Source organism: Copadichromis virginalis, linkage group LG7, assembly GCF_057382275.1.
Source record: "Copadichromis virginalis isolate Kocher_CV1m ecotype Utaka linkage group LG7, C_Virginalis_male_GT1.1, whole genome shotgun sequence".
NCBI classification, from domain to species: Eukaryota; Metazoa; Chordata; class Actinopteri; order Cichliformes; family Cichlidae; genus Copadichromis; species Copadichromis virginalis.
The window spans coordinates 21,468,628-21,479,634 of record NC_140624.1 but is presented as its reverse complement, the minus strand read 5'-3'; the positions used below and the strand labels follow the sequence as shown (position 1 = coordinate 21,479,634).

Here is an 11,007-nt window from a genome sequence, read left to right as displayed (position 1 = left end):
ATTCATACAATAAATAAAAGTTTGCACTTTACACCATTAGTGTATTTATGAAATAGACATCTGTGACAGACAATTTGATTTATTTTACTGAGGACAATTCTTACTTTTATTAAAAGCGAAATAACTCAGACACACTGACAGACCTGTGTAATAGAATTATGCTTGAAACATACCCTGAGACAGACAGAAAGATTTATAAGGAATAAGAGGAGAAATGAAGGCAGACTGAGCATAAGGACCATCTCAGAAAGAGAAAACTCATAAGAATCTGAAGACAACAACAATAAAAAAAAAAAAAAATCCCCAAACAGCCAAAGACTGCAGACTCAGAGTCTGCTTCCAGACTCAGCCTCCTGTCTAACCCATTGTAGTCAGCATAAAGACTGTGGAGTTCAATGTAACGCTAATTGGCCTTATTTTTTCCTCTTCTATATGACACAAATTTTGGAACTCACCATGCTCAAAGGGGGAGCTGTTGCTTAAAGCTCAGCATATGCTGACTTCCTGATCAGCAGATCATCATGCAGCAGTGTAGGCCAGTTATAGTCTGCTGAGAGACAGCTTGTCACATCACAGCTCATGGGAGCTAAAAGACCTCATTTGCAACCAGTCTGTCAGGAGTTCAAGCACTTAACCTGATGGAGATGGTTCAGCAGCTTGACTTTCCTAACCTCTTTCTCTGTCACCAATTCAAAGCTGCAGGCCTGGCAATTTCATTTGTAGCTGTCTCTTACAATAACAGTAATTGTTTTAATCTCAAGGGCTCACTGTTTCGTCTAGTGATTGTCATTTGCATGGTAATAAAGCAGACCAGCATTCAGCTAAATTATTCAGTTTTTTTCTCAAATGATTGTTAGTATCATATTAAAGGTTCAGGAGTGTCATTGTAATGTAGGACATGAGATCCACGTCATCAGTAAGCCCACATGGGATTTCAGAATATAAATACAAGACCATTACTTCCACAATTGCTAACCTAATCCTTAGACAACTGCAGTATTGTTCAGATTTTTGAAAACACGTATTAAATAAAATAAAGGAAAATATATCAGTAAATGGAGGGTAAGACATAGAAAAGATCATTCAGGCACAGTGGCTAGAGCTGGAGTGATGGTGCCTCTAAAATAATGAATAAAATGCAGTACGGTAAATGTGATATTAGTCACTGAACCATCATAATTAGCAACAATAAAAGCTACATACACATTAAGAGTTCCATCCATTTATAAATATTGTGACAGTATGAAAATTATAAGTGGATCTTGAGAAGAATCTGTGTGTGAGCTGTAAAGCTATAATATGTCCTTTAGCATGTTGTTGGCCACTAGAATAGTAGATACTATGTACCTTTCTGCCCTCTCTACACAAGGCACTATTGCTAGTGCATGTGAAAGGTGTCAGTGGAAACAGGTGGTAAGGTCTGTACAGGATGTCAGAATGGACCTCAGATGAAAGCTGTGGGCCAGTATGGGTAATAGGTGTTAAAACAATATTGTCTCTAAAGGTTTGACATCAAAAACATCCTCCCCTGTCAACTATTGCATCACCTCTGTAACATATGTTGATGAGGAGATTGCAATAACAGCTGTTTGGTCTTTTGTATTATAAAAGTTTGAAAAGCCATGGGAAATGTAGCAGGTCAGTATGGAGTTGGTGAGGTGTTAAAAATGGGGTTGTTGATGGTGCCTGCAAGGTGAGATGGCCTTTAACCTATAATAGAATAATAATAACAAATATTCAAATACAAAGTGTAACCCAGTGTTAAAAACAGGATTAAAAGTATAAATAAATATTGATAAAAACAAAGTTAATTATAATAAATACTGATAAAAAGCATGTAAACAGAAGTTTAATTAATATGTACATATGTATATGTAATGTATAAGTGGTGTGGGGGCAGGACTTAGTCCTGTAGAGTGTGTTTGTCAGATCCACTGAGCGACCAATCATTGGCCGGTCTGACCCTCCCCCAGTCTGTGCGCTGCTCAGACACCTGTGTGTGCCTTCGTGTGCCAGTCAGATACGCCAGAGACACAGACGGTGAAAGATCAGTTTACCCGTGCGGCAAAGAAGCTAGCTGGATAGAGAAAGTCCTTTTTTCGGCAAGAATAATAAGAGTGATACTGTATTCCAGAGGCCGTGAGCCAACGTGAGCACTGTGAAGCCCCGTGTAGCATTTGTTGCTTCGCATGGTAAGTCCCAGGCAGCACACGTGCGCTAGCATAGCATGCTACTTGCCGCTAGCTCTGATGCTAACTTCCGTTAGCCATTTTGCAATGAAAGTGCCTTTTCCGAGGCTAAAGCAATTAGCACTGAGTCTGCTGCACTTTATATGAGATGTTCTTTAAAGGTTTATGTCACATTACTGTGGTATTGATGTATAATGTATGGTGTTGTGCGATGTTATGTTAGCACATGTTCCCTTTTCTCATGGTGCTAATTATAGTTCTGCACACTAAGTATTAGCAATGTGAAATTAAGTGCCTTCACCTGCACTTTACTTAGCTGAAACTTGATAAGTCTCAAGCCAATGTGTATTTCTAATGCACTACTGAGCTATTTTGTATTGTTTTAAATGTGTGTTTCCTATGCACTTTTCCCTTTGAAATGAGAATAATTTGTTGTACAACATAGAATATTTTGAAGAAAATTTAGAAGCACTACAAGCAACCAGTAGTAATAATAAGTTACAGGCATGATAGCTTAAATGTTGAACTACTGTGTTCTGGCCTGGTCCCCAGGTCAGGTTTTTTCCTTTGCTTATTTGGATTGGATTGGTTTTGAGGACCTGAGAAGAATCGAGGATCCCTTTTCCAGTACTGGATGGCGAGCCCAGCCCAAAGAGCCGGATGAACTGGTAGATTGTAACCCGACTGGTTACAAACACATTGAGTGACTACTGAACATTGAAAGACTGAAATTGACTTTTAAAAAAAAGACACAAAAGACAATATATCCTTAGGTCGACCATTTGTGGGGTTTATTTTATTTTGTTTTTAACAAGCGCGCTCTACTTTTGTTAAATGTGCACAACTTTAATAATTGCTAATAAATGCAATTGTGTTTTCTACACCTACTGTGTACAAGTCCTCTGTTGTCATACACCCTTGGCTCCTACGAATCTAGAACCTGTCTGATCTGGTCCATATTTCCCTTCTGTCCGCGTACTGTGGTTAAAGGTAACTATACTGCCCGCACTACATGCAAAGAAGGCAAGAAGTAGCACTAACAGGTCTAGTATTGCACCACCAGTGTTACAAAAGCATTTTAATATTTAATATTTAACTTTCTCTCTGAAACAAAGATCCTTGTTCTAAAGATGAATCACATGCATGCATTACAGTGGGCTACCGAGGCTATGCTTAATTTAGCCAAAAGCCAAACCAGCTTGTTTTTAATTAAACTATTTGTGCAGCTCATCTCCCCCAAGATGAAAGTTGTGGGGGAAAAGAAGCTGAGCAGTATGGTTGATGAGGTCTTAAAAAAGTCTAAAAAGATGACAAAATACATGCGTTGTTATGGTTGCTATGCACTTGGCTTCCAGCGTGCCACTGAAGGTTTTGCAGTCTTCTCTTCATGTCCGAACAACTTCTTGCTACTTGCTCAATTTTCACTCAACTTCCACAAATGATACATCAAAACGTAGGTATTTTTGCTGGCTTTCAGGAAATGTCACTATCATTGTTGTGGGACTTATAGAATTTTTGCAAATCTCCTCAGACCAACACAAAGTCGGAAAACTCTCCATAGAAAGTCAATGGAGAGTTTGTTCAAAATCACAGCTTGATTTCTGTAATGAGAGGCATTTTCGAATCGTCATATCTCCTTAACGAAGCAAAGTTAAGACATGAGGCTTGTCCCAGTATATCTTCAGACACTCCTGACGCTCTCAATTCAAGAATTTCTTTCTCACCTATTACCGTTCTGAAATGAGTTAGACTTGTTTGAGGGTAGGAAATTCGTCCTTCGCTCAGATTTCTTCAGATTTCAAACTCTGGAAATGAACCACTTTTTTCTCTCATCATAACATTTTGTTGGATTTCCACAGAGACCTGAAAATTTCCATGACTGTTCACCAAAGCCTGCTGTCTTTTACGGTGAAAGAATGATATTGATACTCCAAATAGATTTAGAGTTAGAAAGCGTTGTTTGAGGGCAAGTCAAGGCAGTTTTTGCCTCTACTCAGTTATGGTGCATTACAAGTCAAATATCTTTAATAATTCATATTTTAATGATAAATTGTCAACACTGGAAGATTCCCCCATCTCTTCTGAACAAAACGATCTAAGAATGACCGTTCTAGCCCCTACGGTTAGGAAATTATGGCCATTTGTTTGAGGGGAGTCCTCACTCTGAGAAATAGACTGCAGAAATCCTGTGTCTCTCTGTGCTGCGTGCACCTGTTTTGGCGGGAAAAAGTACACAGCCTCTCTGATTGGTGGATTCAAATTCAGCAGCTCCCAGTCTGCTTGACTGAGCTAGAAACTTACTTCTCTCTCCCTGTGTGTGTGTGTGTGTGTGTGTGTGTGTGTGTGTGTGTGTGTGTGCGTGTGTGACAGAGAGAGAGAGAGAGAGCCTTTTTATGGGATGATCTCATTGTAAGATTTAAATTCAATATATTTAGACTGGTTGACTGAATTGGATCTTGTGAGTGTGTCTCTCTGTGCATGTGTGTTTCCTTATGTGTACATATTTGTGATTGTGTGGCTGTTATATTTTTTTTTTGCTGATTTTTTTCATTTAACAAGTATATTTGAGGGACCCTCAGCATGTTCAGCATTTTTTCAGCTGTCCATTTTGCTTTTCCAATTTTTCTTTTTAAGTTATTGCTATTGTGCTAAATCATACTATTTCTGCTATTTTATAAGATTTGTGCTAAATATAGTATTTCTGATTAATTATAGTTTTTCTACCAAATCATAGTACAGTATTTTTGCTTTTTATAGGATTTTTATAGGATATTTATATTGCTTAATATAGTATTTCTGCTTTTTATAGGATTTGTGCTTAATATAGTATTTCTGCTAAATGTAGTATTTATGCTTAATCATACTATTTCTATATATTTCTGCCAGGTCCCCAGGCAGCCAATCCTCTGTGAGGACTCAGACATTCAAATTTACATATCAGGGCCTGCACGGCTTCCCAGCCAGCCAATCATATCTGAGGTCTGCCATTTCCTCTCTCGTCATATCTCAGCGACGGTTGCTCAAAGAGCAATGAAAATCGCAGTCAAAGTACACCAGTCCGCTGATTCACCCAGTACAAGAATTATGCTTCTAGTCCACCTAGTTTTTGAGTTACACAACGTTTAGTAACTCCAAAAAACTGCGTTTTTCGCCTCTCACCGCGATCTAATTCTGACTGCTCATCACCCTGTTTTTCAAGGCGCCCGCTCTCTTTCCCAGTGGCGCAGCTGGTCTGCAAGACAAAGGTCGTGGGTTCGATTCCACCTTGGTCAAAATGTTTTTTTCCCTACAAATTAATACACTATCACAGACCAGTAATTCATATTCATCATTTATTACAATTCTGCAAACTTTTATGGTTTTACCAGCTTTTCTAATATGGACCTCAGATTCTTGTTAACACCCCATGGCACAAATATTGTTCCCTTTAGGCTCTGTGTATGTGTGAGTGTATATCAATATTTCTCCCATTTTAAAGTATTACTCCTCCATAATTGTATTTCTGTTAAATCAAAGTACTTTTACTACATCTTAGTACTTCTGCTCAATCATAGTATTTCTGCTAAATCATAGTATTTTTGCCAAATCATGATTTTTGTGCCAAATCATAACATTTGTGTTATGTTAAAGTATTACTACTAAGTGGAGGAATTTCTGTCATGTTACAGTATATGTGCTGATTACAGTATTTCTGCTAAATCATAGTATTTCTACTATATTATATTTTTCTTTCTAAATATAGCATTTCTGCTATATAATTGTATTTCTGCTATGTTATAATATTTGTGCTAAACCAGAGTATTTGTGCTGAAACATAGTATTTCTGCAGAATGATAGTACACTCAAAAAAATGAAATGTTGACTTTAATTAAAATTATTTTGTCAACAGGTTCCACGAAATTGAATTATGTTAGTTTAAAGCAAAAATCTTTAGTTCATCTAATTTAAAAAAACTACTTAAGATTAACAAGACATATTTAAGACTAACTAAATCAAGTTATGTTGTATGAACATAGATGATATATTTTCAGGTTAGATAGTTTAGATTAGTTACTTCAACACATTTCTTATTTGTGGCAGTAAAATGTTAAATTTAAGTTAGATTAATTCAAATATTATATTTTCAGCCACCTTGTGCTTTATTAATTAGTTTTACATAAATCTATTTTGTCAACAGGTTCCACACAAATGAATTAAGTACATCCAACTTATTTTTTAAAATTTCTTTTATTGCCAACACATTCAGTGAGCATTTGTGTAAACCCAGTCCAAAATAAAACACAACAGCTCATTAGGGTTAGTAATTAACAGTATGTAGACAGATGCAACATCAAGACTTTAAATTAAATGTCTGTATCTACCAGAAATAGAAGAAAAAAAAAAACGCATTGAAGATCACATAACACATTGATAAGATGACACTTGAGTTATGCACATGTGATGCTAGTAAGGTCTGTGAGTGTTTTTTTCTTTTAGTGTCTAAAATGGATAGCAAAGTTGCTATTTGCAATGATTGCTTAGGGTCAGTCCAGTAACACAATGCCAATGAAGTGCTTTCCTTTAACAATGCAAAGTGAAGTGTCCACCTCAACAGCCACAATTAAAAAAAAAATTTATGTAACAACAACAACAACAACAACAACAACAACAACAACAACAACAACAACAATAATAATAATAATAATAATAATAATAATAATGATAATAAATAGTCCACTGATATTAGCAATCAAAGAAAATTACATCACCATCCCAAATAAAACTTTAACAAAACATGCCAACATTATGGTCTAACAATAAAACAGCTTGTCAGCGTTCAGTTTTTTTGCAACAGCACAGCAGTAACCATTTAACACTCGCCACTGTCAACATTTATTTTACTAGTGTTTGGGCAAAAAACTTCAGATGGAAACATTTTAACATGGAAACAATTGTTCGTCTTTAAAAGTCCACAAAATATACATTCATCCTGCATTCCCAACTTGGATGATCTGATATCGTCGTGTTGGTGTTGTTCCCAGACCATCATGAAAATGTTGTTCCAGGTTCAACATTGCAAGTGACCAATCACATTGTTGTGACGTTATTCTTTTGCGCGCCAAGCCATTTGTGCATTTATGAAATTCCAATGTTACAAGGACAATATCAATTCTGCTTAATGTTTATTAAAGGGTTACGGTTAGGGTTAGGGTCAGTTGATCGGCGGACAGAGGCGGTTTCACGCAGCTTAAGTACAGTTTTTTGTTTTACGCCGTTTTTTCCCGAAGTCGCAAAAGTATGACGTCACAACATTCTGATTGGTCACTTGCAATGTTGATCCTGGAACAACATTTAGTATGATGATCTGGGAACAACACCAACACGAGGATATCAGATCAACCTCCTAACTTACCCTTATTTTTAGTATGTATTGCAATTACCTTTACAATGCACACAATGTAACACAAACTGAATATGAACATATTTCCACCTCATAACAATATGCCTTGAACGCTAATATACACACCACCCTTCAACATTTCTGGTGCAGTATCATCTCTCAATTAAATCCTTTAAATCTCAATACTTTTGATTGTCTCTTACTAGCCCCCCCACAACAGTAAAATCTCTCAAATTGTAGTAGTTTACAAACTTTTCAAAATGTTCTAAATTTCTCTTAAATGTAATTTTCCCGTTATCTGTCATTTACAAATTACCATTTTATTCCCATTCAGCCTCCGAAAAACTTCTGTCCATCTGACAGAACATTCATCATCCAAATTAAAGGTTGGCTTATTCATTCAGTGTATTCTGGAGCAACTGTACCTTGGTCAAGAGTCTGCTGACATACAGATGAAGGAAGAGCTTCTGAAGTACTTCAAAGAAAGCTTTCAGTCTTGAGGTTAACTGAGATTCAGTGCATATATCCCACCCATTAAGAGTGCACATGCAGAGGCCAGGTCTTCCAGGTCATGCAGGACACACTAGATGGTTATACCCACATCGGCTGGAGGAGTGCTGGCATCAGCTCTTTCGATGGTAAAGATAGCAAGGGTAATTTGTTCCAGCTCCCTCTGAACAGCTGTAGCTTAGACACAAAAACATAGAAAAATGGCATCCAGTTTTAAAAAAAGAAAGAAAAAGGGCCAAAGCTACCCTTTAATGACGTAAACACAATATTAGGAACATGCACCCCAGTGCGCCACTATTTCAGACTACAGATTCAACGATAAATATAAATAGTTTGGGTATACAAGAAGATTTCCCAAAACATTTAAACAGGTTCCATGCAAATTACAACAACAACAACAACATTACAACATGCAACAACATTAGTTATTCAAAATTTGGTTTAATACAGATAAAAAACAAAACTAAAATTACCAACCAATTATTCTTTGAAGAGGATGCTTGGGTCTTCATTCAGGTAAAAAGGTAGTGCCCTGAGGACACACTCCCTCCCCTTTTCAATAGTTTCCTTCTGTAGAGAGTGGCAGAGATACAGGAAGAGAAAACAGATATACTTTAGGATGACAGAAACTCACATTATACGCAAAATGAATGACATATCCACTGCACAGATAGACATGTACACAAGACCAACTAATCATCACATGGACATGAATAGTTAACCTGTTGGGCAGGGTTTCCACCACATTATATATGTCAATAATGGAGGTAAAGACAAACTAATACATCATCTTTTTTGCATTCAAAACATAACATAAAAACATTCACTTCTGGTTTAACCTAAATCAAGGGATCAGATTTTACATATGTTTAGGTAATTTAAATTTTCAACATTTTGAGTACCAAACTTTGTCTTGCTTAATATAAATGTAAGTGCACTGTGCAGCTACCATACACTAGCTGTTTAAATTTGAAAATGATCTTATTAGCCATAATATTTTGCTACCAACAGAATAACGCACCTGTGTGGCTGGGGCCAAAGTTTGTCTAATTTTCTTCCCTGCAACGCCTCCTTTTTTCTTGAAGACTTTTATGAGCTGGTCAGTGTATTGGTCAAGTTGTGTAAAAAGCCTTGGAACATGTGCAGCAGTAGTAATCCTCACATATTCTGCTTCCACCTGAAAATATGTCAACAAACACAACATACTGTACTGTAAATATACATACTATATGTACACATATACAAACTAAAACTAATGTAGTAAGACCTCATTAAAGCTATAATTTTAACACAAACATTTACACAAAATGCTAATGGAGCCATTACAGCTTTTATTGTTATTTATCAAGTTCCAAAAAATATTGATCACAGCTGATCTGAAAAGAATTTCATGCCTCAGGCCCTTGAACTGCAACCTTTACCATGGTTCAGATGTGGAGAAGAAATAACAGGGGCATGGGATGGGTCACAAAAGAAAACTTAACTTATAAAATAGTTTTGTTTTTAAAAGTATAACAGTTCACATACCACATACAAGCTCAGCAATACCACATACACCACATCAGTATAGGAGGGAGCAGGTAAAGGCAGGATCTGAGATTTATAAAGTAAAACAAGAAATTCATTACTTAATTTCAAGAAGCAAATTATTGTTTGAATTACAACTAAATAAAATACTACTCAGAAGAAAAGCAAGAGATTGACACTGCCATGTGCTAACTTTCTATAGAAGCAATTATCACCAGGTCTGTCGACCTCCATTGTCTGTCCACTCATATGTCTTGAATAATTTTATTAAAAAAATTAAGTGTGTACTTTCACAAACTGTAATTTATAACTACATTGATATGTATAACTCCGCTAGGAAACATGCTGTATTTACAGACCATTTTTACATAATACAGATTACTGATAGAGCAGAACAATGGTGTCACAGTGGCTTTCGCCCTTGACTTTTTGGATTTTAAATGTCACTTTATGCTATCCTTGCTATCCTATTCGATATTTCCGACTCTCGGATTACAGAAAAGGAATCCCAAGAAAGCAAATGGAAAAATAACCCCTTGAAAGAATAACCCCATGAACCCCTGTAGCTAATCCCTTAATAAAACAAAAAACAATAAAAATGTTTCTTACACAGTCCACAAAAAAAGCATGTCCAGGACCCAGTAAAACTAATGTAAAACAAGCGCACGCAAACGATATAACATGTCTTGTAAGACAAACGCAAAATATAACCATGCTGGACATATAGATACTACACAACATAGTCAAAGAAAAAAAGTGGTCTTACCTCTCAAAGAAACAGTAGCTTGGCGCCAAAACAGCCTTTTTCAGTTAAATTTGAAGTCTTGTGCAAGAGCAGGCACAAGCCGTGAAACCTTCTTGTTCTGCGCGGTTTCATTACAACTGTTTTTGCATTACTGCCACCTTGTGGATATACAAGGTATATCGATCCTAATTGACTTAACTTAAATGTTATGCGATCAAGTAACACATTAGTATTATGTACGTTGAATAATAGACACAATTACGTAGACTTGATTAGAAAAACATATGTTAACTTAACAAAAACATATATTTTAAGTAAAATGAAAATAAATAATTAATATACACTGAACAATCCACCTCATTCATTTTTTTGAGTGTATTTCTGTCAAATTATAGTATTTGTGCTAAAACATAGTATTAATTTAAAATTACAATATTCATAGTTCATCACAGTGTCTCTGGTAAATCACAGTATTTGCTATGTTGTACTATTTTTCTAAATCATAGTGTTTCCGTAATGTTTAAGTATTTCTGGCTAAATATATTCTTTCTGTTATCTTATACTATTTCTCCTAAATTCTTGTATTTTTGAGAAGTTATCATGTATCTGGTAAGTTACAATATTTCTGCTAAGTTCTGCTATGCTATTGCATTTCT

General features: G+C 36.0%; 2 long non-coding RNA genes across 3 annotated transcripts; one reads left to right on the top strand and one right to left on the bottom strand.

Annotated features, from left to right (window-relative positions):
- Window positions 1-1,778: 1,778 nt before the first annotated feature.
- On the top strand, window positions 1,779-3,072 carry LOC146704967 (uncharacterized). Its single transcript, XR_014921675.1, has 2 exons — window positions 1,779-2,192; window positions 2,742-3,072. It is a non-coding gene; the product is annotated as an uncharacterized LOC146704967 (long non-coding RNA).
- A 3,649-nt stretch (window positions 3,073-6,721) lies between these two features.
- On the bottom strand, window positions 6,722-10,427 carry LOC146704966 (uncharacterized). Of its 2 annotated transcripts, XR_014921250.1 has the most exons (5): window positions 10,373-10,427; window positions 9,607-9,672; window positions 9,101-9,256; window positions 8,557-8,649; window positions 6,722-8,256 (listed from the first exon to the last, which is right to left on the bottom strand). It is a non-coding gene; the product is annotated as an uncharacterized LOC146704966 (long non-coding RNA). The 2 variants fall into 2 exon arrangements; XR_014921249.1 differs by lacking the exon at window positions 10,373-10,427 and having other exon boundaries at window positions 9,607-10,363.
- Window positions 10,428-11,007: the final 580 nt, after the last annotated feature.